Source organism: Rhinopithecus roxellana, chromosome 18 (assembly GCF_007565055.1).
Source record: "Rhinopithecus roxellana isolate Shanxi Qingling chromosome 18, ASM756505v1, whole genome shotgun sequence".
Lineage (NCBI taxonomy): Eukaryota > Metazoa > Chordata > Mammalia > Primates > Cercopithecidae > Rhinopithecus > Rhinopithecus roxellana.
The window spans coordinates 32,370,241-32,397,978 of NC_044566.1; the positions used below are offsets into that span (position 1 = coordinate 32,370,241).

Sequence of the window (27,738 nt, forward strand, 5' to 3'; positions counted from 1 at the left end):
CCTCAGTACTAAGGCTGAGGTACCTGTCTACATCAAAATATGATTAGTACAAATCAGATGACTTAGCCAGGTGATTCTTTACACTATCCCTTTTTATGAGTTGAATTGTCCTTTTCCCCAAATTCATATATTGAGTTTCTAACATTCAACTTCTCATTTAAAGATAAGATTTTTTAAAAGGTGATTAAAGTAAAGTGAGGTCACTGATGTGGGCCTAATCCAATAGAACTGGTATTCTTAGAATAAAAAAAGATTATGACACAAACAGAAGAAAGACCATGTAAAGGCACAAGGAGAAGACAGCCATTTACAAGCCAAGAAGAGAGGTCTCTGAAGAAACCAACCCTGCTGACACTTTGCTCTTGGACTTCTGGCCTCTAGATCTATGAAGAAGTAAATTTTTGTTGTTCAAGCAACCTGAATTGGTTTACTTTCAAATGGCAGCCCCAGCAAACTGATAGGTCCGCAGAGTTCTTTCTTTCCACAGTGTAAAAATTTTAAATTCATTTTTTCAGAAAGCATTACTTCCACCTCAATTTTGAGTTTCAATAAACAAAACTTAAACATCAAATGGTGATAAACACTATAAACTTGCATCTAATACATGATAAACTAATATTAGCAATAACTTTTTTTTTATTATACTTTAAGTTCTAGGGTACATGTGAACAACGTGCAGGTTTGTTACGTGTGTACACATGTGCCATATTGGTGCGCTGCACCCATCAACTCGTCAGCACCCATCAACTCGTCATTTACATCAGATATAACTCCCAATGCCATCCCTCCCCCCCCCCCCCCAACAATACGCCCCGGTGTGTGATGTTCCCCTTCCCATCCAGTGGTTCAATCAGTTAGCGCGCGGTACTTATAAGCAATAACTTTTATTAGCTGGGCCAATGGCTTACTCTTTCTTCACCATTAAAGTGTCCCTACTATATCTTCTTTTCTCCTGTTTTCTTCAAAGCCAGACAAACTGGCTCCACTTTCCAGCAAAACAGTGGGTCCATCTGTCAGTAGAGTACAAAAAAACAGAAAATCCCATACCTCTGACTGTATTAATCCATAGCTACATGCAATTTTCACAGTCAATCTCAGTGTGCACATGTAACAACTCACATCTCACTTGCACTTATATCTATAAATCATGGTGTCAGGGGAAGCAGGCACGAGTAAACCAAGACAGATGAAGATATATACTCACACACAAATTAACATTCAAAAATAACTTTTTGATTACATAGTTCATAATTTGTAAAATTCTTTACTCAGTTTTGATTGTAAAACATAGGGATATCTCAAATAAATTGAGATCTCTAATTAAATTTCTTAAGTCAGTATTTTAAAATACATTATATTAACTGTATAGGAAGTAAAATAGAAGTATTTAATATTTATTCATTCATTCTCCTATTAATTTGTCATATTTTCAAAACAAAGTTATTGAGCACCTAATCTCTGCTTTGCATTAGTAAACAAAAATAGTTAAGTCAAGGAATTATCATTGGGTTGGTCTTAGAGAAAAGCAAAAGAAGTGTAGTCCTTGGTCAGGTAACTCTCTGATGTAAAATGTATTTTCTGCCTGTGTGTTTATCACTCTGTCTGTGTGTGTATTACCCTAACTGATTGTAGCCATAACATTAGGTAACATGTATAAAATACTTAGGAAAGTTCCTGGCACAAATTAAGTATTTGATAAACTAAGATGGTTAACTCATTAGCATATATAAATTCCACTTTCTACATCCATGAGAAAAAGAAAAATATATCTATTTGATACGGGTGTTGTCGGGATTGAATGAGATAATGCATGTAGCCCAAATTTTATATATACAGTTTAATTAATACTAACCCCACCCCCTAAAAAACTGCATATGATATGAGCATAGGATGATTTCCACAAATTATGTTAACATTAACTGAAAAATTATTCATTTAATTCTCCTTTGCAATTGATAAACTCTGAAGTCTCAAATATACTTTGAATATAAACAACACTGACTTATCAAGCTTTCTGATTATCCTATGGGATGAGATCTCTATCTAATCCTTTAGAAAAGTGAAACTTTGAAAAAGTGTCTAGTTAGTGGTGAAATGGTATTTTGACAAGACAAATTATTTCTTTTTTTGAGGTAAATTTTAATGCTGAATCAGTAGATTTATTGCACTGATTTTTTATGAGTAAAATTATTACATTCAAACTCATGCACAGAGTATTTTACTGAATGACATTCTGCAGTAAGACCTGTCATGAATATTGCTGAGAGACACAGAGTATAAATCCTACTTGAAACTTAAATTATAAAACTCTCAAGGATCTTCTCAAATGGCATTCAATAAATCCATGCTATGTCATTGGAAGGGAAATATTTCTAAAGCATATTACACTGATTGTCACTGTTAAATACTTTTTTGTTTGTGTGTATGTGCAAGGGTTGCTTTAAAACTAATTTCAGAATAAATGAAAACCAGCACAAAGAAGGCTAATCATGAAATTACTTTTACCTTAAAAGTTTTCATAGTTTTTTTCTCTTTTTTTTTTTTCTCAAGTTGGCTGACTACGGATGTTGGATGCTAGCTCTCCTCAGAAAGATCAAAGTTACAGGCGGATGACCATGATTTAAATGGAAATCTGAGGGAATGGAGCAAGAACCTGTTGGAACATCCATGGGAACAACCTGGGGCACAAAAAAGGAAAGCAGCAAGAGACTGGCAAAGATTGTCTCCCTAGAAACCTGGACCATGAAAAGGGTAAGTCATGGCTTCTCTTGTCTCCTCACCTGTGTGACAATCTGATCTCCAAAGTGTTGAGGAGCCCCTCTGCCCTCACAATCCAGACAAGGATGTTAGTTGTGATGGGACCTTGCTAAGGACAATAAATTGGGTTGTCAGTTCGTGCAGGTATACCCATAATCCCCTGAGACACAAATTGAAATGGCAGGTGCCACACTGGTTGTACATGTACTGTAGGTCACTCTTCTCCCCAGGGGACTTCAGCCCTTAGGTCACCACATCACCAGATACCTCACAAACATAGCCCATGATCTGCTCTGACTTTGACAACCATATGGTGCCGGCAGATCCCTGAGGAGCTGTGGGTTCCTTAAAGATCTAGCCCTCAGTGTGGGCTGCCTTTAGGGAAGAGGGGAGCACAGCCCTCCAATCTGCCCTTGGGACAAAGGAAACATGGACATGGAGTCAATTGATGAAGGGGGTGGAATTGACTGCTGGAAATAGAAAACGAGAAAGAGATTATCTCCTGTTGCCCCCATCCACTGTTGCAGACACAACAGAGTGAAGGGTTGGACCCATCTCCTTCTCATTACAAAAGGCAGTACTATCCTGACCATTAAGGGCAGACAAATCACAGAGCTGTCTGTCTGCTCTGGACTGGGGGAAGAGGCTTAGCCCTTAAACCTATTTTGTAGTAGCCACCAGAAGGGAATTTCTTTGGTTCTTCGTCACAGATAGGAGGCAAAGGACAATGATTATTTGAACTAAAGGTCACAAACCCTGCAACAGGGCCCTGATATGAAAGCAGAGCATGTTCCTACTTGCCCAGGATAAGCAGCTAGTGCAGTGCCTCAAACCTGCCCCCAAGATCTCAGCATACCCCAATATGCTGATTCCCTCCTTCTCCTATTAGGGTAGGTTTCTCCATTCATTAACAGGGTCCTGGAGAGTGGGTGGCTTTTACTCTTAAGTGACACCTACTTCATGGAATACTGAACTGTACCACCAATAAAAATCTGCTGTCAGAAGGGCCCAGTGCTAGTGAATGAGATAAGCTTTATGAGACCTGTGCAGTCTCAGCCCTGTAGAAGATAGTGCATCAGCTTATATGTCCAATACATCACTACAACAAGCAGCATGTGAGAAAACCACAACAGAGAGGGTATCTACAACCAAGAAACCTATATAGAGACGTGGCCAGCCCCCTGAAAGCACCCAAAAATGAAGCCAAATAATCATACATAATACACACCACAGTCATATCCTCAAGGGAAAAAAGAATAAAATGTAGAAAATTCCATTCAAATGATAGCAAATTAAAAAAAAGCAACTGTTGCTTCAGGTGAGAAGGAATCAGTGTGAGGACACTAGCAGAACAAAAAACCTGAGTGTTGACACCTCTGAAGGAAGACACCAATTCTTCAACAAAGGATCCTAACAAAAATGAAAATTCTAAAATGACAGATAAAGAATCCAATAGGAAGTGCAATGAGATTCAAGAAAAAATTGAAAATCAAAGCAAAGAATCCAGAAAAATTATTCAGGATATAAAAGATGAGATTGCTATATTTAATGGAAAAACAAGTAGAAATTCTGGAATTGAAAAATTTACTAAAGAAATTTCAAAATATAGTTGGAACCTTTATTAATAGACTAGACCAACCAGAAGAAAAATTTTCAGAGTTTGAAGATCAGTTTTTTGAATTAACCTAGTCAGACAAAAATAAAGAAAAAAAATGTTTTTAATTAAACTAAGCTGTAGAGAAATATGGGATTACCTAAGTTGACCAAAGCTATGACCAAAGCTTAGAAAGCATTCTTGAGGGAGAAGAAAAAGTAAGCAAATTGAAAAAAACTATATTTGAGAGAATAATTCAGGAAAATTGCCCTAGTCTTCCCAGAAAGGTAGACACCCAGATACAAGAAATTTAGAGAACACTTGTAAGATAATGTACAAGAAAAACTTCACCAAGACATATGATCATCTGACTATTCAAAGTCAACACTAAAGAAAAAATCTTAAAGGCAGCTAGATAAAAGGGGCAAATCACCTATAAAGGTACACCTATCAAGCTAACAGTGGATTTCCCAGCAGAAACCTTACATACCAAAAGAGATTGTGAGCCTACTTTTATACTCCTTAAAAATATAATGCCAACCAAAATTTTATATCCTGCCAAACTAAGCTTAATAAATAAATGAGTAATCAAGTCATTGCCATACAAGGAAATGCTAAGGGCAATTGTCACAACTAGACTGGCGCTACAAAAAATGCTCAGAGTAGTTCTAAATATGGAAATGAAAAGATGAACTTGCTACAACAAAAGCGCTTATAAATACAAAGTATACATATCCTATAAAACAAATACACTATTGAGACTACAAAGCAACTACCTAAAAACACTATGACAGGAACAAAACTTCACGTGTCAATATTAACTTTGAATGTAAATGGCCTAAATGCTCCACTTAAAAGATACAGACTGGCAAATTGGATAAAAATAAAAACCCAACCATCTGCTGCCCTCAAAGGACCCCTAATGAATAATGACACCCACAAGCTCAAAGTAAGAGAAAAATATGTTATGCAAATGGAAAACCAAAAAGACCAGGCATTTTTATTTTTTACTGTATAAAACAGACTTTAAATCAACAACAGTAAAACAAAACACAACAAATCAAAGAAGGGTATTATATAATGATAGAAGGGTTAATTCAGCAAGAACATAAAACTATCTTAAATATATACACAACCATCACCGGAGCACACAGATTTATTAAAAAACCACTACTAGACCTAAGAAAAAGTGATAGATAGCTATATACTATAGTGTGGGAATTCAACACCCCAGTGACAACACTAAACAGATCATTGAAGTAGAAAACTAACAAAGAAACTCTGGAGATAAATTAAACTCTTGACCAAATTGACCTAATATATAGCTATAGAACATTCCACTCACCAACTGCAGAATATACATTTTTCTCATCTATGCATGAAACATTCTCCAAAATTGACCATCTACTTGGTCACAAAGCAAGTCTCAATAAATTCAAAAGAATCAAAATCATATCGAATATTTTCTTAGACAACAGTGTGGAAAAGTAGAAATCAATACAAAGAGGAACTCTCAAAACTACACAAGGACATGGAAAATAAACAGGTTGCTCCTGACTGATTTTTGGGTGAATAACAAAATTGGGCAGAAATCAGAAAAAAATTTGAAACAAATGAAAATATATACACAGCATAGACACAGTAACCTCCAGGATACAGCAAAAGCAATGTTAAGAGGAATGTGCATAGTGCTAAATGTCTATATTAAGAAGCTGGAAAGATTCAGATTAACACAAAAAAAAGTAACATTGCACTTCAAGGAACTAGAGAAACAAGAACAAACCAAAGCCAAAGGTAGCATAGGAAAATAAATAACAAAGATCAGGGCAGAACTTAATGAAATGGGACCAAATAAATCATACAATATATCATCAAAATGTAAAGTTGGTTTTTTGAAAAGGTAGATGGAATTGGGTGTTCTGAAAGATGAGATGTAGTCAGCCAACAAGAAGACTTGGAGAAGAATCTCTCAGGTAGAGGGAGAACAAATGTAAAAGTCTTGAGGTGGGCATTCATGAGCGACTATGAAGGAAGAAACAGGAACCAGCATGCATAAGAAGAAACAAAATTGATGGACCACTGCCTAGATTAATGAAGAACAAAAGAGAGAATATTTTAATAAGCTCCACCAGAAATGATACCCATGATGTTACAACTGATACCACAGACATATATGTAAGACTATCATTGAACACTATGTTCACTAACTAGAAAACCGGGAGAAAAAGGATAAATTGCTAGATACCACCTCCCACAATTGAATCAGGAAGAAATTTAAATCCTGAACATAACAATAATGAGCTATGAAGTTGAGTCAGTAATAACAAATCTACTCACTAAAAGAGCCCTGTATTGGATGGACTCATACCTGACTTCTACCAGCTATGCAAGAAAGGTTTAGTACCCATCTTACTGCAAGGGTTCAAAAAAATTGACAAAGAGAGACTTCCGGATACCAAAAATCTGGCAAGGACCCAAGAAAAAAAAAGAGGAAACCTCAGGCAGAAATCCCACATGAACAACCTCCAAAAATTTTCAACAAAATACTAGCAAACTGAATCCAGCAGCACTTCAAAAACATAATTCATCATAATCAAATGTGTTTTATTCTGGGGTTGCAGGGGTGTTTTAATACAGATTAATAAATCTGATTCATCACTAAACAGAATTAAAAACAAAACCATATGATTATCTTAATAGACACAGAAAAAGCATTTAATAAAATCCAACATCCTTTCATGATAAAAACCTTCAATAAACTAGGCATTGAAGAAATATAACTCAAAATAATAAAAGCCATACATGACAAACCCACAGCCAGTATCACATTTAATGGGAAAATGTCAAAAGCATTTTTTCTAAGAATTGGAACAAGACAAAAATGTCCAGTCTCACAACTCCTCTTCAACATAGTACTGGAAGTATTAACCAGAGCAATCAGGCAAGAGGTAAAAATAAAAGGCATCCAAATTGGAAACGAGGAAGTCAAATTATCTCTGTTTACTGATTACTAGATCTACCTAGAAAACTTTACAAATTCTTCCAAAAGCCTCCCAGACCTGATGAATAATTTCAGTAAACTTTCAGAAAACAAAATTAATGCACAGAAATCAGCTGTATTTATATATACCAAAAATGCTCAAGCTGAGAACCAAATCAAGAATACAATCCCATTTAAAGAGCCACAATAAAAATTCCAAGCAATTCATTTAACCAAGGAGGTGAAAAACCTCTACATGGAAAACTACAAACACTGATTTAAAAAATTGTAAATGACACAGACAAATGGAAAAACATCCCATGCTCATGGATAGGAAGAATCAATATTATTAAAATAAATATATTGTTCAAAACAATCTAAAAATTCAAATCTATTACTATCTAATTCCAATGCCATTGTCATTTCCAAATTAGTACTGAACACAGATGCATGACTGCCCTTCTTAATCTGAGTCATTTACCAGTAATACTGTCATTCCTTTTACTTTCCCCTTATGCATTTTTTAAGCTTTAAATAAGACAAATTAATCCTGCTTTCCCTAAAAGCCATTATATGCAATATACTCGTGTATTTAGAATGATTATCCCGAGGAATTCCACCTGTTTTGTCTGCTAGTGACATTTTAAAACTCACTCTGAGTGTATCTTCTTGAGATTCTTTTACCCACCACAATTATTTCTCCACTCACTTGATTAAAAAAAAATAGAGAAAGTTAAGGGCTTAATATATTACAGCCTTAACATATGTAATATATTACATTACTTAATATATTACAGGCTTCATATATGAATGCACTCCCACTACTGGATTCCTACCTCTTACTTTGTCATCTGTGCCCTTAGTATTTTGTGCAGACCCATTAAACTGTACTCTTTATTATCAGCACCAGACTTTTAATTGCCAAAAGGCAAATAGTCTAATTTGCTTGTTCCACAGCATATTAGTCCATTTTCATGCATCTGATAATGACATACCTGAGACTGGGAAGAAAAAGAGATTTAATGAACATACAGTTCCACATGGCTGGAGAGGCCTCATATGGTGGAAGGCAAGGAGGAGCAAGTCACGTCTTACATGGATGATGGCAGGCAAAGAGAGAGAACTTGTGCAGATCTCAGGAGACTTACTCACTATCATAAGAAAGACCTGCCCCGATGATTCAATTACCTCCCACTGGGTCCCTCCCAGTACATGTGGGAATTGTGGGAATCACAATTCAAGATGAGATTTTTGTGGAGATACAGCCAAACTATATCACTCAGTGTAACACAAAAGAAAATGAATAAGTACAGAAGAAAATAAATGGCAAAATGTATAAAGGGAAAATGCTATGCTAATAATCTATCTATATCAACTTCATTGAATTAAATTTCTATGGAATAAATTATCTTTCCTAAGTACACAGCTTAGTGAGATTGACAAATGTGTGCAGTCAAGTTATCATGACCACAATCAAGATTTAGAATATTTTCATCATCTTAAAAACTTCCCTCATGCCCCTTTGTCATCAATATCTGTAGCCTCTTTTGATCCCAAATGCTACTTTGTTTAACGTGATTATAGTTTGGTCTTTTCTAGGATTTCATATTAAGGAGAATATACAGTATATCATCTTTTTGGGCTTGGCTTATTTTACTTAGCACAATGTTTTTGAGATTCATCTGTGTTGTGGTGTGTATTAGTAGTTTGTTTCATTTAACTGTTTAGTAGTGTTCCTTTGTATGGATATATCAAAGTTTACTTATCTACTCACCAGTTTTAGACAGTTATGAATAATACTGCTCTGAAATAAAGACCAGTCTTTGTGTGGGCATATATTTTTATTTCTCCTGAGTAGATAACTAGGAGGGAAACTGGTGGTTGTATGTTAAGTATGCATTTACCTTAAAAAAACTATCAAACCAAAAAACATACAAATAGCCAAAAGATATATTAAAAGATGCTAAACATCACCAATCATTAGAGAAATGCAACCCAAAACCATCCTGAGATATCTCCTCACATGTTTTAGCATAACTGTTATCAAAGACACAAAAGATAACAAGTGTTGGGAATGTGGAGAAAATGGTACGATGGTATACTTGTGCTTCAGTGTTAGTGGATATATATTCATAATTATATCCTCCTGCTGAATTGACCCCTTTATCATTTTATAGTGACCTATTTGTCTCTTCTTATACTTTTTATCTTGAGATTTATTTTGTCTAAAATAAGCATAGCTACTCCTACTACTTTTTTTTTCCATTGGCATGGAATGGTTCTCAATTTTTTTTTATTTTCAGTCTATGCTTGTCTTTATAGCTGAAGTGTGGTCATTGTAAGCAACAGATCACTTGGTCTTGCTCTGTGTGTATTTTTTTTTTTTTTTTCATTCGGCGGCTCAATGTCTTTTGATTTGATAATTTAGTCCATTTTTACTAATCGCTATTATTGATGAGTAGGGACTTACTCCTGCCATTTTGTTACTTGTTTTCTGGTTGTTTTGTAATCTTCCCTCCCTCCCTCCCTCCCTTCCTTCGTTCCTTCCTTCCTTCCTTCCTTCATTCCTTCTTTCCTGTCTTCCTTTTATGTTTGTATTTTTTCTTTCCTGTCTTCCTTTTAGTGAAGGCATTTTTCTCTGCTGGTGTGTTTTAACTTCTGACTTTTGATTTTTGGTGTATCTATTGCATGTTTTTAGATTTGAAACTTTCACTTATCTTATAGCCCATTATTTTAAAATGATGCCAACTTAATAGTGATTGCACAAACAAATTACCATGTAAGCAAAGAGAAAACTAATAAAACCTCTACACTTTAAGTTTGTCTCCTCATTTTTTATATTTTTGTTGTTTTTATTTATATCTTACTATGCTGTCTATGCATTGGAAATTGTAGTTAATATTTTTAATCAATTCATCTTTTCATCTTTCTACTTAAGATAGGAGTAATTTAAATACCACATTTACATTTTTAGAATATTCTGTGTTTTCTGTGTACTCACTATTCACAGATAGTTTTGCACCTTCAGAAGATTTCTTATTGCTCATTCACCTCTTTTTCTCCAGATTGAAGAAGTCTCTTTAGCATTTTTTTGTAGTACAGATCTGGTGTTGATCAAATCTCTTAGCTTTTATTTGTTTGGGAAAGTGTTTATTTCACCTTCACATTTTAAGGATATTTTTCCCAGATACACAAATTCTAGGGTAAAAGTTTTTTCCTTCAGAATTTTAGGTCATTTCTCTCTCTCCTGGCCTGTAAGGTTTTCACTGAAAAGTCTGCTGTAAGTTGTATCGAAGCCCCATTTTATGTTATTTGTTTCTTTTCCCTTGCTGCTTTGAGGATCCATCCTTCAGCCTTTGGGGATTTGATTATTAAATGCCTTCAGTTAGTTTTCTTTGTGTTACATTTGCTAGCTGTTCTTTAACCTTGTTGGACTTGAACACTGTTATTTTTCTCTAGGTTTGAGAAGTTCTCTGTTACGTCCCTTTGAATATAAGTTTTAGCCCTTGTTGTCTACCTCCTCTTTAAGGCCAATAACTCTTATATTTGCCCCTTTGAGGCCATTTTCTAGATCTTCCAGGTGTGCTTTATTCCATTGTATTACTTTTTGTTTTATCTTCTCGGACTGTGTATTTTCGTATGGTTTATCTTCAAGCTCACTGATTTCTTCTACTTGATCAATTCTCCTGTTAAGAGAATCTGATGCATTCTTCATCATGTCAGTTGCATTTTCTTTCTTTTTTAAGTTTCTTTTCTGTTTGAGAAATTGTCTTACTGTCTCACTCAGGCTGGAGTGCAGTGGCATGATCATGGCTTATTGCAGCCTCTACCTCTCAGGCTCAAGTGATCCTCCCAGCTCAGCCTCCCAAGTAGCTGGGACTACAGGCATGTACTACCATGCCTGGCTAATTTTTTCTTTTCTTTTTTTTCTTTTTCTTTTTCTTTTTTTTTCTTTTTATAGAGTTAGAGCTTCACCATGTTACCCAGGTTGTTCTCAAACTGCTGTGCTCAAGCAATTCTCCTGCCTTGGGCTCCAAAGTGTTGGAATTACAGGCATGAGACACTGTGCCTGGCCGTCAACTGCATTTTCAACTCCAGAATTTTTGTTTGGTTCTTTCTAATTATTTCAATCTCTTTATAACATTTTTCTAATAGAATTCTGAATTACTTATCTGTGTTATCTTGAATTTCTTTAAAGTTCCTCAGCACACCTATTTTGAATTCTCTCTCTGAAAGGTCACGCATTTCTGCTTCTCCAAGATTGGTCCCTGGTACCTTATTTATTTCATTTGGTGAGGTCATGTTTTCCTGGATAGTCTTGATGCTTGTGGATGTTTGTTGGTATGTAGGCATTGAAAAGCTAGGTATTTATTCTAGTCTTTGCAGTCTGGGCTTGTAGGCTTCCCAGGTATTTGAAGGAACTTGGGGGTTGTGATCTCAGTTTTTGGTCACTGCAGCCTTACCTGCATTAGGGGATACCCCACAGTAGGTAATGCTGTGGTTCTTGCAGATTGTAGAGGTACTGCCTTGGTGGCCTTGGATAAGATCCAGAAGAATTCCCTTGATTACCAGACAGAGACTCTTGTTCTCTTTCCTACTTTCTCCCAAACAGAGTTTCTGTGAGCTGAGCTTCCTGGAGATGGGGGAGGGTTGACACAACCACCTCAGTGGTCAGCACCACTGGAACTGCACTCTGTCAGACCTGAAGCCCGCACAGAATTGAATCTCACACCAAGCCCACTATAACTACTACCTGGCCACTGCCTATGTTTGCTTAAGGTCCTAGGGCTATATAATCAGCAGGCTCTATCATCAGCCAGTCTTATTCCTTTCTCTTGAAGAGAAGGCACTATAGGCAGGTTCAGAGATGCCGTCTGGGAGCAAGGGCCTGGAGTCAGAAACCTAAGAAATCTACCTGGTATTCTATTCTAGCGCATCTGAGCCGGCACCAAAACCACAAGACAAAGTCCTTCCCACTCTTCCCTCTCCTTTCCCCAGGCAGAGGAGGGTTTTCCATGTCCAACCACCACAGGCCGTCGAGGAGGCCTGCCAGGGTACTGTTAATATTCACATAAGGCCCAAAGACTCTTCAGTCAGCTTGTAGTCAGGAAGTGATAAATCCCGCTAGGACTGGGTTCTTCCCTTCAGGACAGTGGGTTCCCTTCTGGCTGATGGTGTATCTAGAAATGCTCTCCAGAAGCTAGGGCCTGGGGTGTGGACTTCGCAGCTCTGCTTTGTGCCCTATTCTAGTGTGGCTGAGCTGCTCTTCAAGTTGCAAGACAAAATCCTCCTTAATTTTATTTCACCTTTCCTCAAGCAGAAGGAAGGAGTGTCCTTTGCAGCTGTGAGCTGTGGTGCCTTGGGTTGAGGAAGGGGTGGCACAAGCACTCCCTTGACCACCCTTGCTGTGTCTCACTAGGTCATGTGACTCCCAAGTCCGCAGGGGCCAAGCACAACACAGCACTAGGACATGCCTAGGACATTGCAGTCTGTGTGGCCTAGACTCCCTTTCAAGTTTATTTAGGGCCTCAGACTAATTTAGCCCATGGTGGCCAGCATTGCTGATATTTAAGTTCTGACTACTGGGATGAGCAATTCCCCTCTGGATAGGGCTGTTCTAAATGTTCCCTCCATGGGCATCAGCTGAGTTCTGCCCAGTGTTGGCAGCACTGTATTCCCATGCAAAGTCCCACAAGTGCACAGAATTTCTGTCAGCACCATGTGGTCACTACCAAGGGATGGGGAAAGGGTGATGTCAGCAATTCAAGACTGTCTTTCCTACCCTTTTCAGTACCTCTTTAAGCAATATGAAGTTACACCCAGGTACTGTGATTGCTTACCTGATTTTTGGTTCTCATGAAAGAATTTTTTTGTGTAGATAGATGTTAAATTTGGTGTTCTTGTGGGGAGGAAAATTGATGGAGGCTTCTATTCAGCCATTGCATTAGTCTGTTCCCACACTGCTATAAAGACATATCTGAGACTAAGTAATTTATAAAGAAAAGAGGTTTAACTGACTCACAGTTCTGCATGGCTGGGGAGGCCTTAGGAAGCTTATAATCCTGGTGGAAGGTGAAGGGGAAACAAGGCAAGTCTTACATGGCATAGGAAAGAGAGAGCGAAGGGGGAAGTACTACACTTTTAAAGTATCAGATCTTGTCAGAACTCACTATCATGAGAATGGCAATGGAGAAATCTGCCCTCGTGATCTAATCACCACCCACCCTGCCCTTCCTATAACACATGGGGATTACAATTTGAGATGAAATTTGGATGGGGGCACAGGGCCAAACCATATCAACCATCTTACTCTGCCTCTTGCCTCCACTTCTTAGTTTTCAAATGTGTTCTCTGTGTTTTCTGAAGCCACATCATCTGGTTTTCTTTCTGATCTGCTGGCCCCTTCTTAGTCTTTTTTAATGTGTTTTGTTCTTTTTTGTGAATTACAGTGTTGGGGTATCCTTAACTTCAGTCTTAATCTCTGCCTCTCTATCCACATTCCTTCACTATCGGAAAATAGCTTAGTTTTTCGTAACATTTGTACATTGACAACTCACACATTTCAGCAGCCAGGTCTGACTCATAATTTAAGTGGAAGATATTTTTAGCAGTCTCTTGATACCACCACTTAAATAACCACTCTGTATCTCAAACTTTACATATTCGAAGAAAAATTTTGGTTTCTACCCTTGAAATGCTGTTATTTTCCCAACGTTGTCCCCCCAATAATTACATAATACTTTACTACATATTAGATCAAAAATTTATTAATTATCCCTGATATTTTTTCACCTTCACCTCTCTCACAGATTGAATTCATTAGCAATTTCTTACAGCTTAAAATCCAGAAAACACGCTAAATTCATGCACTTCTCTTCATTTCATACTACTGTCCTTGTTTATATCATTTCCAAAGTACTTCATCTGCTGCATAAACTATTTCAGTGCCTTCTGACAGATCTTACTGTTCCCACTTCCACCATCCTAATCTATTCTTCATTCAGAGACATCATTATCTTCTAAAGTATCATAATTATTTCATAATTACCCCCAATTAATTTGAGAAACTTCAAAGAAAAAGTGACTTGAATCATGAATTATTTTCCTATTTAATTTTTCCATTCCAATGAATCTCAACAAGAAAAGTCAGTAATAAAATACTTGTCCTATAATAGGTAATCTCAAAAATTAATTTTAATAATATCAAGTTGATGCATTCCTATCACAAAAGACCATAAGGAAATATTTGGAATTTCATATTCTCTTAAGCTATTTTATTAAGTATAGCATATAATGTTATTTTCTTTTGATTTGTGATGACAATGTTTGAACACCAGAAATCATGATTCAGTTGAAAATTTTCTTTTCAATAAATAGTTATCCATGTATTGCACAAAATGTTATAGCATGACTTTGGCAGAAATCCCTTGGAAACATATCAGAGATATATCTCACTTTTCCAAAGATAAAACAATTACATAAAACAATTGTTTTTATTTTAATGGTATGGTTTATTAGAGTTAGAATTTTTATATTACCATGGTGTGAAAATGTTGTTTTTACTTTATCCAAGACGTCAGAGTGTTTCATGAAATTGAATCAATAATGTGTGAACTGTGATAGCTATGTAAAACTAGTTCTTGGGCTACTAAGGACCATTCTTCTGTCCTTTCAAAAAGGTAAACTACTTCATTGTATATGCCAGGTTTTTATCAAAGTTCTTTGCTCCGTTTATAACTTTAGCAGAATTATATTTAAAAGAGTATTTTGCCTGAATCTTACCTTCATCCCTAGAAAAATCAGCACATGGGTGCTCATGTACTCTACCTGTTTTTTAGAGATAATAAATGTGAGGTGCAACAATTTGCATCTAATATTAGAAAGCACACTCCAGACCACTGGACCACAGCATCTTCATGGATGTAAAAGAACTTGACTCTTCACAGGTTTTCATCTCCTCTTTGGGAAACATTTGCCTAAACAGAGCCTCCAGGATACTTGTTACTTCCAGCCCAATACAATTACAATTAGTAAAATATCACCAATTCAATAGTACAATATTCTGTGGAATGCAAGATAATAATGCGCCCAACAGCCTAATTTATGGTAAAGAGCAGGAGAATAAATATTGTCCTGGGGCAATACAGAGAATATGCATTGTCCTGTAAAGACAAACAGATTTTTATTGTTTTTGTTGATGGGGACTGAAGAGAATACATGTGCTAGATCAATAACAATATTACAAATGATAAAGGTTATGTTGATCTGCTCCAGTAAACACACAACATCCAGCATGGTGGTTTAGGATTATCATAGCCCATTGTCATCTGCCACAATCCATCTGGTTTTCAAAAGGGAGGCGAGACAACCTATTTTTAAAGTCTTTTAATAAGTTAACTTGCATTAACTTCTTCAACTTTTTCCAGAATGTGATTTTTTTGAAAAAATTGCTATTTATTCTAGTGGTACAGTCCTTCTTGGAACCATTAAAATTAGGCTGCTTTGTAGCCCTGTCAGATCCTGGGCTAAATTTCAGTGCAGTCTTTTCTGTGGCTGTAAGAGACAATATATTACAGTCTGCCTAAAATCCATGGATAAGAACTACTGACTTTTCACAGTATGAAATGAGTTGCCCAGTGGCTTTTCTAAGCCCATATTGTCATTTTGCAAAAATTTCAATGTCATTTCAATTGTCATTACGTTTCGATTCAAAATTACTGACGTCACAGTATGAAATAAGTTGCCCAATGGCTTTTTCATTTTGCAAAAATGTCAATGTCATTTACAGAAGCCAACCATCTCCAAAATCCGTATAATTATCATTGCCATCATACAAGTCAACTGCAACAACCACTGCTCTTTCCAACACCTCAGCTTCTGCCTGCACCCTCTGCCAATTAAACATGTTAAAGCCTCGGTAGTTTTATTGCCACTTTATGACAGAGATTATCACCATCTCACCTCTAAAAGCCAATGGTGTCCATATTACTATCAGTCCGTTGAATTATTCTGCTCCCAAGTCCTATTGAAAGTAACTATTGCCTAAGGCGAATTTATTAACAACTGTCTAACTGGTGTTCTTAGAAAGAAAAACGTATTTTCTCCTAAACCCATTGTCCAAAACTTACTCCTTTGAAGCGCTAACTGTGCATCAGGGTGCTGAACAGAACCAGGGAATTTTAGAGTTCAGGAGGCAGAAGATATGACATGTGCAAGGCAAAGAACTGTGGGGTTTATACACATAGGTGGATATCACCTAGAGTTGAAATATATATCAGTTACTGAAGTGAAAACAAAATTGCTGAGGATCTCATGGACAGAAGCCAAGAGATCTAAGGTGACCCATTAAAAGTTTTCTGATACATTTACTACTCAACAGATTTTAAAATCTCAATCAATCACGATCAAGATAAGTGAAAAGAAATATACATCTGGAAATAGTGAAGTAAAAAAGCAAAACACAGATAAAAAAGAAAAGATCAGAAAGACACCCTGAGAGATAAGGCTAACTACCATGGAAGGAACAGCCACTAAAAGGACAATTCAATTTCATGGCAGCATGAAATGTTAAATGAGAATGAAATCCCATCGTCAATATTTTTAGAGGAATGAAATGCCCAGCTTTAATTTTAGACATATAAAAGATCTTTTAAAAATAAAATACTTTTAGATCAAGCATAGGGTATTTGCATTATGGTATCTTCAAAAAGGAAATTCTAAGAGACGCTATTTCAGAACACAGAGAAATATTTTAAAATGGAAGATTTTAGATAGAATAGAAATAGAGAGAACAAAAATATAGATGTGTTCAAGAATCCAAAGAAATATTGAAGGTAAAATAAAGTTAGATTGTCGTATGTAAACTGAAAAGCAAGACTAAAATATAAAGCAACAATAGCGTATCAGAAGGGGTTGAAAGACAATTTCCTTGTATTATTATATAAAGACAAAAGTCCTTCTACTATTTTACAGATATTGATTAGTTTTAGGCCTTACTAAGTTAATTATTTATACTGTAGTTCTTGAGATAACCATTCAAACTAGAAGTGTTCATTATTCCAAACCAGGAGGAGAAAAATATTAAAATAAAATAAAATTAGTTCACAAGAATGAAAAGAAAAGAAGAAACAGGAAAATAGAACACATAAATGAGTTAATAGGTATAAACTCAAATATGTTAAAAAATGATAATTATCAGTAACACAACTAGTATTTCTAGCAAGCTTATATTATATATACTCTTCTTCCAAGCAGGGCTTAGATGCTCCCTTTGGAGACTGATACTAAATTTCATGTGTAAGTCACATTTAAAACTCAATTGTTTTCCAGTGTTACATAGCAAAATCACTTTTGCCAGCAAACACGTTCAGTTCTTTCATCTACAGCTGCCTTTCAGTTATATCCACGAAAAAATATACATCTTTAAAAGTGTTTGCCAAACTTGTGTATTGAAAATCACACTATACTTTAAATTCAGCATTGTTATTAGACAAAAATAACACACATCTGGATGTGCAAGAACTGGAAGTTAAGCATGCATTTAGTTCAATGGTCTAAATAATAATTTTATCACATACTTGGAATAAAGTAATCTTATACTATCTGAAGGAAGAGCAAACTGGTAATATCTTCTAGAATGTGATCAGAAAATATGTATAAAAGCCTTTAAAATGTTCATGCCCTTTGACTTTGCAATCCTTTTATTAGGATTCTACCCCAGTATGATAGAGTTACAAACAAACATTTGTAAAGAATACTATATTATAATATTCAAGAAGCTTTGAAAACTAATCATTCATAAATATCTCACACAAGTTGTATTACATAAGCACCATTAAAATCATGTAAAATTATATCACATTTTAAAAATATGTAATTATTTAAGTTATAAAACATGCTCCAGTGAAGCACCCAGATATATAAAGCAACTATTATTAGAGCTAAAGAGAGAAATAGGCCCCAATACACTATTTATTGGAGACTTCAACACTCCACTTTCAGCTATGGAAAGATCTTCCAGACAGAAAATCAACAAAGAAACATTGGACTTAATCTGCATTATAGGCCAAATGGATCTAATAGGCATTTAAAGAATATTTCATCCAATAGCTACAGAGTATACAATGCTTTCCTCATCACATGTATCATCCCTAAGTATGGGTGTTAATATGTTAGGTCATGAAACAAGTCTTAAAACATTCAGAAAAACAGAAATAGCATCAAGCATCTTCTCTGACCCCAATGGAATAAAACTAGAAATTAATTACAAGAGGAGGAATTTTGGAAACCATAAAAATACATGGAAATCAAACAATATGCTTCTGAATAATCAGTGGGTCAATGAAGAAATCAAGAAAAAATTGAAAAAAATTATTGCAACAAATAATAATGAAAACATACTAAAACCTTTGAATTTCTGTAGTTTCTGTTCTAATGTGATACGGCAAAAGCAATACTAAGAGGAAAGTTTATAGCTGTAAATGTCTACATCAAAAAAGAGAAAAAGCATCAAATAAGCAATCTAATGATGCATCTTAAAGAACTACAAAAGCAACAACAAACCAGCCCAAAATTAGTAGAAGAAAAGAAATAATAAAGATCAGAGCAGAAATAAATTAATTTGAGATGAAGAGAGATGAAGAAGACAATGCAAAAGATCAATGACATAAAAAGTTGCTCTTTTGAAAAGATAAACAAAACTGAAAAACCTTTAGCTAGACTAAGAAAAAAAGAGAGAAAATACAAAGAAATAAAATTAGAAATGAAAGAGGAGACATTACAACTGATACTACAGGAAATCAAAGGATCATTGTGGCTACTCTTAGTAACTATATGTCAATAAATTGGAAAATCTAGAAGAAATGGACAGATTCTTAGATACATACTACCTAGAAAGATTGAACCAGGAAGAACTTGAAAACCTGAATAGACCAGTAACAAGTAATGAGATGGAAGCTGTAATAAAAATTCTGCTATTAAAGAAAACCCTGGGATCTGATGTCTTCACTGCTGAATTCTAGCAAACAAAGAACTAATACCAATCCTACTCAAGTTATTCTGAAAGATAGAGGAGGAGGAAATACTTACAAACTCATGCTACGAGGCCAGTATTACCCTGCTACCAAAAGCAAAGGCACATCGTAAAAAAGAAAACTACAGGAAAATATCTCTGATGAATATTGATGTAAAAATCTTCAACAAAATATTAACAAAGTAAATTCAATAATGCATTACAAAGATCATTTATCATGACCAAGTGGGATTTTCCCTGGAATACAAACATGGTTCAACATACACAAATCAATTAATATTCTACATCATATCAACAGAATGAATGATAAAAATCATGCAATCATTTCAGTTGATGCCAAAAAAGCATCTAATAAAATTCAGCATTTTCTTCCTAGTAGAAGAAAAGATCAGAGTATGATAAAAAAAAATCCTTAAAAAATTGGGTATAAAAGGAGCATACGTCAAAATAATAAAAGCCATATATTACAGATCAACAACTAGTATTATGCTGAATGAGGAAAAATCGAGAGCCTTTCACCTAAGATCTGGAAAACAACAAGGATGCCCACTTTCCCTACTGTTATTTCACATAGTACTGGAAGTTCTAGCTAGAGCAATCAGACAAAAGAAAGAAAGAAAGGACATCCAAAGTGGATGGAAGACATCAAATTATCCTTGTTTGCAGATGACATAATCTTATATTTGAAAAAACCTAAAGACTCCATACAAAATCTGTTAGAACTGAAAAACAAATGTAATAAAGTTGTAGAATGCAAAATTAGCATGCAATAATTCAGAAATTCTATATGCCAATAGTGAGCAATTTGAAAAAAGAAATAAGAAAGTAATTCTGTTTATAATAACCACAAATAAAATTTAATATCTAGGAATTAATTTAATCAAACACATAAAAACTCTCCATAATGAAAACTATAAAACACTGATGAAATAAATTGAAAAGGATTCCCCAAAACTGATAAATTTTATATGTTCATGGATTGGAATAATCAATATTATTAAAATGTCCATACTACTCAAAGCAATCTACAGATTCAATGCAATCCCTATCAAAATATCAATGACATTCTTTAAAGGAATAGAAAAAAATTCCTAAAATTTAGATAGCCAAAGCTATTTTGAGAGGGAAAAAAACCTGGAGGAATCACATTACCTGACTTCAAATTATACTACAGAGCTATAGTAATCAAAACAGCATGGTACTGGCATAAAAAGAGACACAGAGGCTGATGAAACAGAATAGAGAACCCAGAAACAAATCCACACACTCACAGTAAACTCATGTTTGACAAAGATGCCAAGAACCTATGCTGAAGAAAACACAGCATCTTCATTAAATGGTGCTAGAAAAACTGGATATCAATATGCAAAAGAATGAAACTAGATCCTTATCTCTTGCCATATAGAAATGTGAAATTAAAATGGATTAAATACTTAAATTTAAAACCTCAAACTATGAAACTACTACAAGAAAACTTTGAGGACAATCCCCAGGACATTGATCTGGGCAAAATTTCTTGAGTAATACCGCACAAGCACAGGCAATCAAAGCAAAAACTGACAAATGGAATTACATCAAGTTAAAAAGCTTTTGCATAGCAGAGGAAACAATCAACAAAGTGAAGAGACAACAGACAGAATGGGAGATATATCTGCAAACCACCCATCTGACAAATAATTAAGAACCAGACATATAAGGAGTTCAAACAATTCCATAGGAAAAAGGTACTAATTAGATTTTTAAAAGGGGCAAAAGAATTGAATGGACATTTCTCAAAGGAAGACATACAAATTGCAAACAGGCATATTAAGAGGTATTAAACATCATTGATCATCAAAGAAAAGCAAATCAAAACTACAATGAGATATATTTTCTCCCCAGTTAAAATGGCTTATATCCAAAAGGCAGGCAATAGCAAATGCTGGCAAAGATGTGAAGAAAAGTGAATCTTTGTACACTGTTGGTGGAAATGTAAGTTAGTACAACCACTATGGAGAACAGTTTGGGTATTACTGAAAAAACTAAAAATACAGCTAGCATATGATTCAGCAATCCCACTGCTGAGTACATACCCAAAGAAAGAAAGTCAGTTGATTGAAGAGATATCTGCACTCCCTTGTTTGTTGCAGCATTGTTCACAATAGCTAAGATTTGGAAGCAACCTAAATGTCCATCAACAGATTAATGGATAAATAAAATGTGGTACATATACACAACGGAGCACTATTCAGTCATTTAAAAAAAAAAAAAAAGACTAAGATCTGTCATTTGCAACAACATGAATGGAACTGGAGGTCATTGTGTTAAGTGAAAGAAGCCAGGCACAGAAAGACAGTCTCCACACATTCTCATTGATTTGTAGTAGCTAAAAATTAAAACAATTGAACTCATCAAGATAGAGAGTAGAAGGATGGTTACCAGAGGCTCGGAAGAGAGGGACAAGGGGGTGAGGATGGTTAATGGGTATAAGAAAATAGTTAGAAAGAATGACTAAGACTTTGTGTTTACTAGCACAACATTGTTACTGTGGTCAATAATAATTTTATTGTATATTTTAAAATAACTGAAAGAGTATAATTGGATTATTTGTAACACAAAGGATAAGTGCTTGAGGTAATGGATATTCCATTTATCCAGATGTGATTATTATGCATTGCATGTCTGTATCAAAATATCTTATTTACCCCATAAATATATATGCTTATTATGTACACATAAAATTAAAAATAATAAAATAGATAAAACTTTTTTTAAAATGAAATTCATTTTGGGAAAGGAAAAGGTAATGATTTATCTCTACTTATAAATAAGATGGCCTTCTATATATAAAATACTAAGAAATACACATACAAGCATAAGCAAACACGCCCACAGCTGATTATGTCTAATATGACTAATAAATTCAGTAAGACAGCAGAATACATAATTAGCATACAAAAACAATAGTAATTCTCTATACTAATAGTGAAGAATATAAAAATTATGTGAAGAAAACAACTCCATTTCCTATAGCATCAAAAAATAAATAAAACAGAGAAATAGATTTAGCAAAAGAAATTCAAGAGTCGTGCACTGAAAATTACAAAATATTGTTGAAGGTGAGACAATATCTGAACAAACATAAAACAATTCCATGTTCAGTGATTGGTCAACTTAATATCATTAAAATTGAAATACTCCACAAACTAATCATATTGTGGATTCAAACAATCCCAAAGAAATTCTCATTTTTTATGTCTGTGGAATGTTAGAAGCTAATACTAAATTTTGTACGGAAATGTAAAGGATGCAGAATATTTTAAACAATCTTTAAAATTAGAAAAAATTAGAAGATATTTCTCCTAATATCATAACTTAGTAAAACATTTTCAGTAATAAGGACTATATGTTACTAGAGCAGAAGAGATATTTACATCAATGGAAAAGAAATGGCATCAAAAAATAAACCATTATGTTCATAGTAAAAGTATTTTTGACAAGGGTACCAAGGTAACTCAAGTGGGAGAGTAAAAGTCTTTTAACCATGTGGCTGAAATAATTGGTTATCCATGCAAAAAAAAAAAAAAAATGAAGTTGAACTCCTACCTCACACTATGTATAAAAATGAACTTAAAACTGACCATTGACCTAAATGTGAGAGATAAAACTATACAAATTAAAAGAAAACATAGAAGTAAATCTGTGAGCTTGGGTTATACAATGATTTTCTATGTATGACATCCAAATACAAGTAACCAAAGAAAATATATAAATACTTTGGATTTCATCACAATCATTTGCAACAACATGGAAAAACATGGAAGACATTATGCTAATTGAACTAAGCTAGGCACAGATTGACAGATTCCACATGAGCTCATTTAAATGTGGAATTTAAAAATGTTGATGTCATAGAAGTAGAGAGTAAAACCGTGGTCACCAGAGGTTGAGGTTGTTGGCAGGGATTGAGTGACTAGATGATGTAGATCCATGGATACGTAATTACAGTTAGAAGAAATAAGTTCAAGAGATGTGTTGCACAAGGTGGCTGTATGGTGACTAAAGTTAATGATGATATATTGTGTTCTTGAAAAATGCATAGACAGTGGATGTTAAGCATTATTATCCCAAAACTATAACTAGCTAAGGCAAAACATTATTAATTAGCTAGATTAAACTATTATATAATATATACATACTTTAAACTGTCATGTTGTACATGACAAATACATAACAAAATTTTGCATTTTAAGAACACCATCTGGAAAGTGAAAATACTGCCCACTTAGAATCCCAAAATAGAAGCAACTTAAATATGCATCAACTGAAGAAAGGATTAACATATGTTGCATATCCATATGCACTGTAGTATACCACAAATGTTATTTGGATATAAAAAGGAATGAAATACTGATACATATGACAACATGGTTGTACCTGAAGAACATTATGCTAAGTAAAAGAAACCAATCACAAAAGACCACGTACTATATGATACCATTTATTGTAAAATCTAGACTAGGCTAATCCATTGAGACAGAAAGAACACTACTGGCTGCCTATGACTGGAGAAGTGGGGACTGAAGAGTAATTCATAATGAGTATGGGGTTTCCTTCTGTAGTGATGAAATTATACTAAAATTAGGTAGTGATGATGGTTGTGTAACTGAATATACTGAAAAAAAAGATGAAATGTATACTTCAAACTGATGAATAAAAAAGACAAAACAACAGGTGCTGGAGAGGATGTGGAGAAATAGGAACACTTTTACACTGTTGGTGGGATTGTAAACTCGTTCAACCATTATGGAAAACAGTATGGCGATTCCTCAAGGATCTAGAACTAGATGTACCATATGACCCAGCCATCCCACTACTGGGTATATACCCAAAGGATTATAAATCATGCTGCTATAAAGACACATGCACACGTATGTTTATTGCGGCACTATTCACAATAGCAAAGACTTGGAATCAACCCAAATGTCCATCTGTGACAGACTGGATTAAGAAAATGTGGCACATATACACCATGGAATGTTATGCAGCCATAAAAAAGGATGAGTTTGCGTCCTTTGTAGGGACATGGATGCAGCTGGAAACCATCATTCTTAGCAAACTATCACAAGAAGAGAAAACCAAACACCGCATGTTCTCACTCATAGGTGGGAACTGAACAATGACATCACTTGGACTCGGGAAGGGGAACATCACACATCGGGGCCTATCATGGGGAGGGGGGAGGGGGGAGGGATTGCATTGGGAGTTATATCTGATATAAATGACGAATTGATGGGTGCAGCACACCAACATGGCACAAGTATGCATATGTAACAAACCTGCACGTTATGCACATGTACCCTAGAACTTAAAGTATAATAAAAAAATAAATAATTAAAAAAAGACAAAATAATTACTAATTATAATATTCCTGTTTGTGCTTGAAATTAATACGAGCTGAATATTTCAATTTCATGGTAATAAATTTCCATCTTATTTAAGGCACTTTTGATAAAATTTTCCATCATTTGCAAAAAAGGGTCCTAAGTTTTTGTGTTGCTCATAGACATAAACGCAGAAACAATAGATACCGGGGGCTTCAAAAGGGAAGAGAGAGGGAGTGGGGCAAAGGTTGAAAAACTACCTACTGAATCCAGTGTTCACTATTTGGGCAGCAGGTTCAGTAGAAGCCCAAATCCCAGCATTATGCAACATATCTATGTAATGAACCTGCACGTGTGCTCCATGAATCTATAATTTTAACAAATGTTTTATGTACTGCATACCTAACTTATATAAAGGTAGTTAGGTAATGCCCCAAGAACAAATACCAGATACTTAACTAAAAATAAAGTTAAGCCATGCTAGTTTTTAATCCCAATGTTATCTCCAATTAAGTTTGATAAATTGTTTTAGACTACTGAAACAAGGTACACCAAACTAGATTTTTGGTTTTTTAGCATTTGTGGACCATTTTTTCATAATACAGTAGCAAAAAAAGAAATAAACAAACAATTCCAAACATCCATACAGCTTTCATTTGTAAGAAAAAAATGCCATTATTTTTTTCAATACACTGTATAAAGAGCAATTTATTTTCATGAATGTGTTGGTAAGGCTGAAATTATATTTTCATTAATAGAGTTCTAGGCCTGAAGTTAAGATTTAATATATTGAAGAGAACAGCAAATTTCAATAGCATATCCTTTAAAATTATTGTCACTTTAATAATGAGCTAAACAGAATTATTTAAGATATTAAAGGCTATTTAGATCATTGATTCAATTAGAGCAATTCACCATGTTGTCATTCTTTATGAACTCTTCAGTATACTTGTCACACAAGGTGAACCAATACAGTAAATGAGTCATTCCAAACATTTCTATATTAGACAAGTTTCATTATCTAGGACAGAGCAGTTACTTAAATATTATTAAAACAGGCTTAAAAGAGGAATAAAAGTGAGGGAAAGGCTGAAATAGAAAGAGAGCAACACAGAGAGAGAAATAGTGATTTTAATAACTATAAAATATTTCTTCCTTTGATTTGCTAGGAGAAGAAGTGATAATGTATCTTTCTTAATCTATTGGACTTAAAACATAACTTTGAACATAAAGCTATGAGACTTGATAATCTTTTCTGATATACTACTTTTTTGATATTCTTGTATAAAGAATATTCTACAGGTGGGGAGGAGAGGACACTATGCTAAATATTACTCCTGGAAAAGTGCATTTGCTTCAGAGAAATCTTTATCATAGGTCTATAACAGGAAGGAACAATAGCATCTCTTATGTGCTAAAGTAGCACAATAACGAACTCTGTTCAAGTGGATCAAAAGCCATCAATGTCAAAATTAGGCACAGGTAAGGCAGGATATTGCCGATAGAATTATATATTAGTCCATTCTCACATTGCTATAAATACCTGAGACTGAGTAATTTATAAAGAAAAGAGATTTAATTGGCTCATAGTTCCACAGGCTGTACAGGAAGTGTAATTCTGGCATCTTCTTGGTTTCTGGGAAGGCCTCAGGAAACTTAAAGTCATGGAAGAAGGCGAAGGAAGAGCAGGCACGTCTTACATGACCAGAGCAGGAAGAAGAGAGAGAAGTAGGGAGGTGCTACACACTTTTAAACAACCAGATCTTGTGAGAACTCTGTCAGGAGAATAGCACTAGGGGAATGGTGCTAAACCATTCTTGGGGACTCCATCCCTGTGATAAAATCACCTTCCACCAGGCCCCACCTCCGACACTGAGGATTACAACTCAACATGAGATTTGGATGGGGACACAGATCCAAATCATATTAAATTTTCACAAATTCCAGTAAAACTTTGTATTTTGTAAGGATATTTAAGTACTTGGAAATAGAAGTAGAGAGTAAGGGGAATATTGTACAGCCATCACAGCCTTTGTCTACTAAAGAAGTCAGTTCCATGTGACAAATGTTCATTTTAACATTAGCTTCTTCAATCCATCTGGGGGTGTTTTCATATTTCTATAAGACACTGCTTTTCAAATAAATTACCCAAAGCATTCTGGAAATCCAAAAGTAACTGTATGAACTATAAGCATTAGAAAACACAAACGTAAGTTGAAAATATTTATGAAACTAAATAGATGTAAAGCTAGTGACTCATATGTTATAATGTATTCACAGATATTTCTTAAATAAAGTAGGCATTTCTATAAAATAAAAACCCTAATAATATTTGTTATTAAGAAGAAAACTAGAAAAGGAAGAAACAAAATGATGGTATGTTTGGAAGATGCTGAGGTGAGCTGGTGATAAAATTATATCCCCTGAAAAAGCAATACAAAGAGCAGAAATTGAGTAAGCCAGACAATGCCTAAGTTTTTTCCAAAACCACCGTGCAGTTTTGGACTTTGGCCTGATTTATTTTTCACCTCTGTTCTCCCTCCACCTTCTTCTCTTCCTTCATCTCATCATTTCAATTAATTTCAAGGAATTTGAAAATTCTTTGGAGAATTTTCAAAGAATTTTAAAAAGGGAGAATTCTGTCCCCATGATTTAGTCACTTCCCACAAGGCCCCACCTCCAAAGTGCTAATCTTGCTTCCCTATAGTGGGTAGGACAGGGGATGAGGGATGATGTGAGGGAAGAAAAACAAAGGGCTGTATGTATAGATAGCTATGCATATTTGAGAGATAATACATAATATACCTAAGTATTATATATATGTAGGTATATAAATATGTCAAAATTGATTATTCAAAGACATGGTCTGGAAGATCTTATGACCAAATTAAAACAGAAATTTTATTTTGGAAGACATTAATGAGCAATTTCTTCTTAGATTTCCATTGTTTCAAAATCATGTCTGTAATAATAAAGGGCAATTTTTCAAAAGAATAAAAAGGATAAAAATCCT

General features: G+C 34.7%; 1 long non-coding RNA gene across 1 annotated transcript; it reads left to right on the forward strand.

Annotated features, from left to right (window-relative positions):
• On the forward strand, nt 1–26,799 carry LOC104670742. The gene is made up of 4 exons (XR_749180.2): nt 1–70; nt 2,551–2,751; nt 26,028–26,207; nt 26,324–26,799. It is a non-coding gene; the product is annotated as an uncharacterized LOC104670742 (long non-coding RNA).
• Nucleotides 26,800–27,738: the final 939 nt, after the last annotated feature.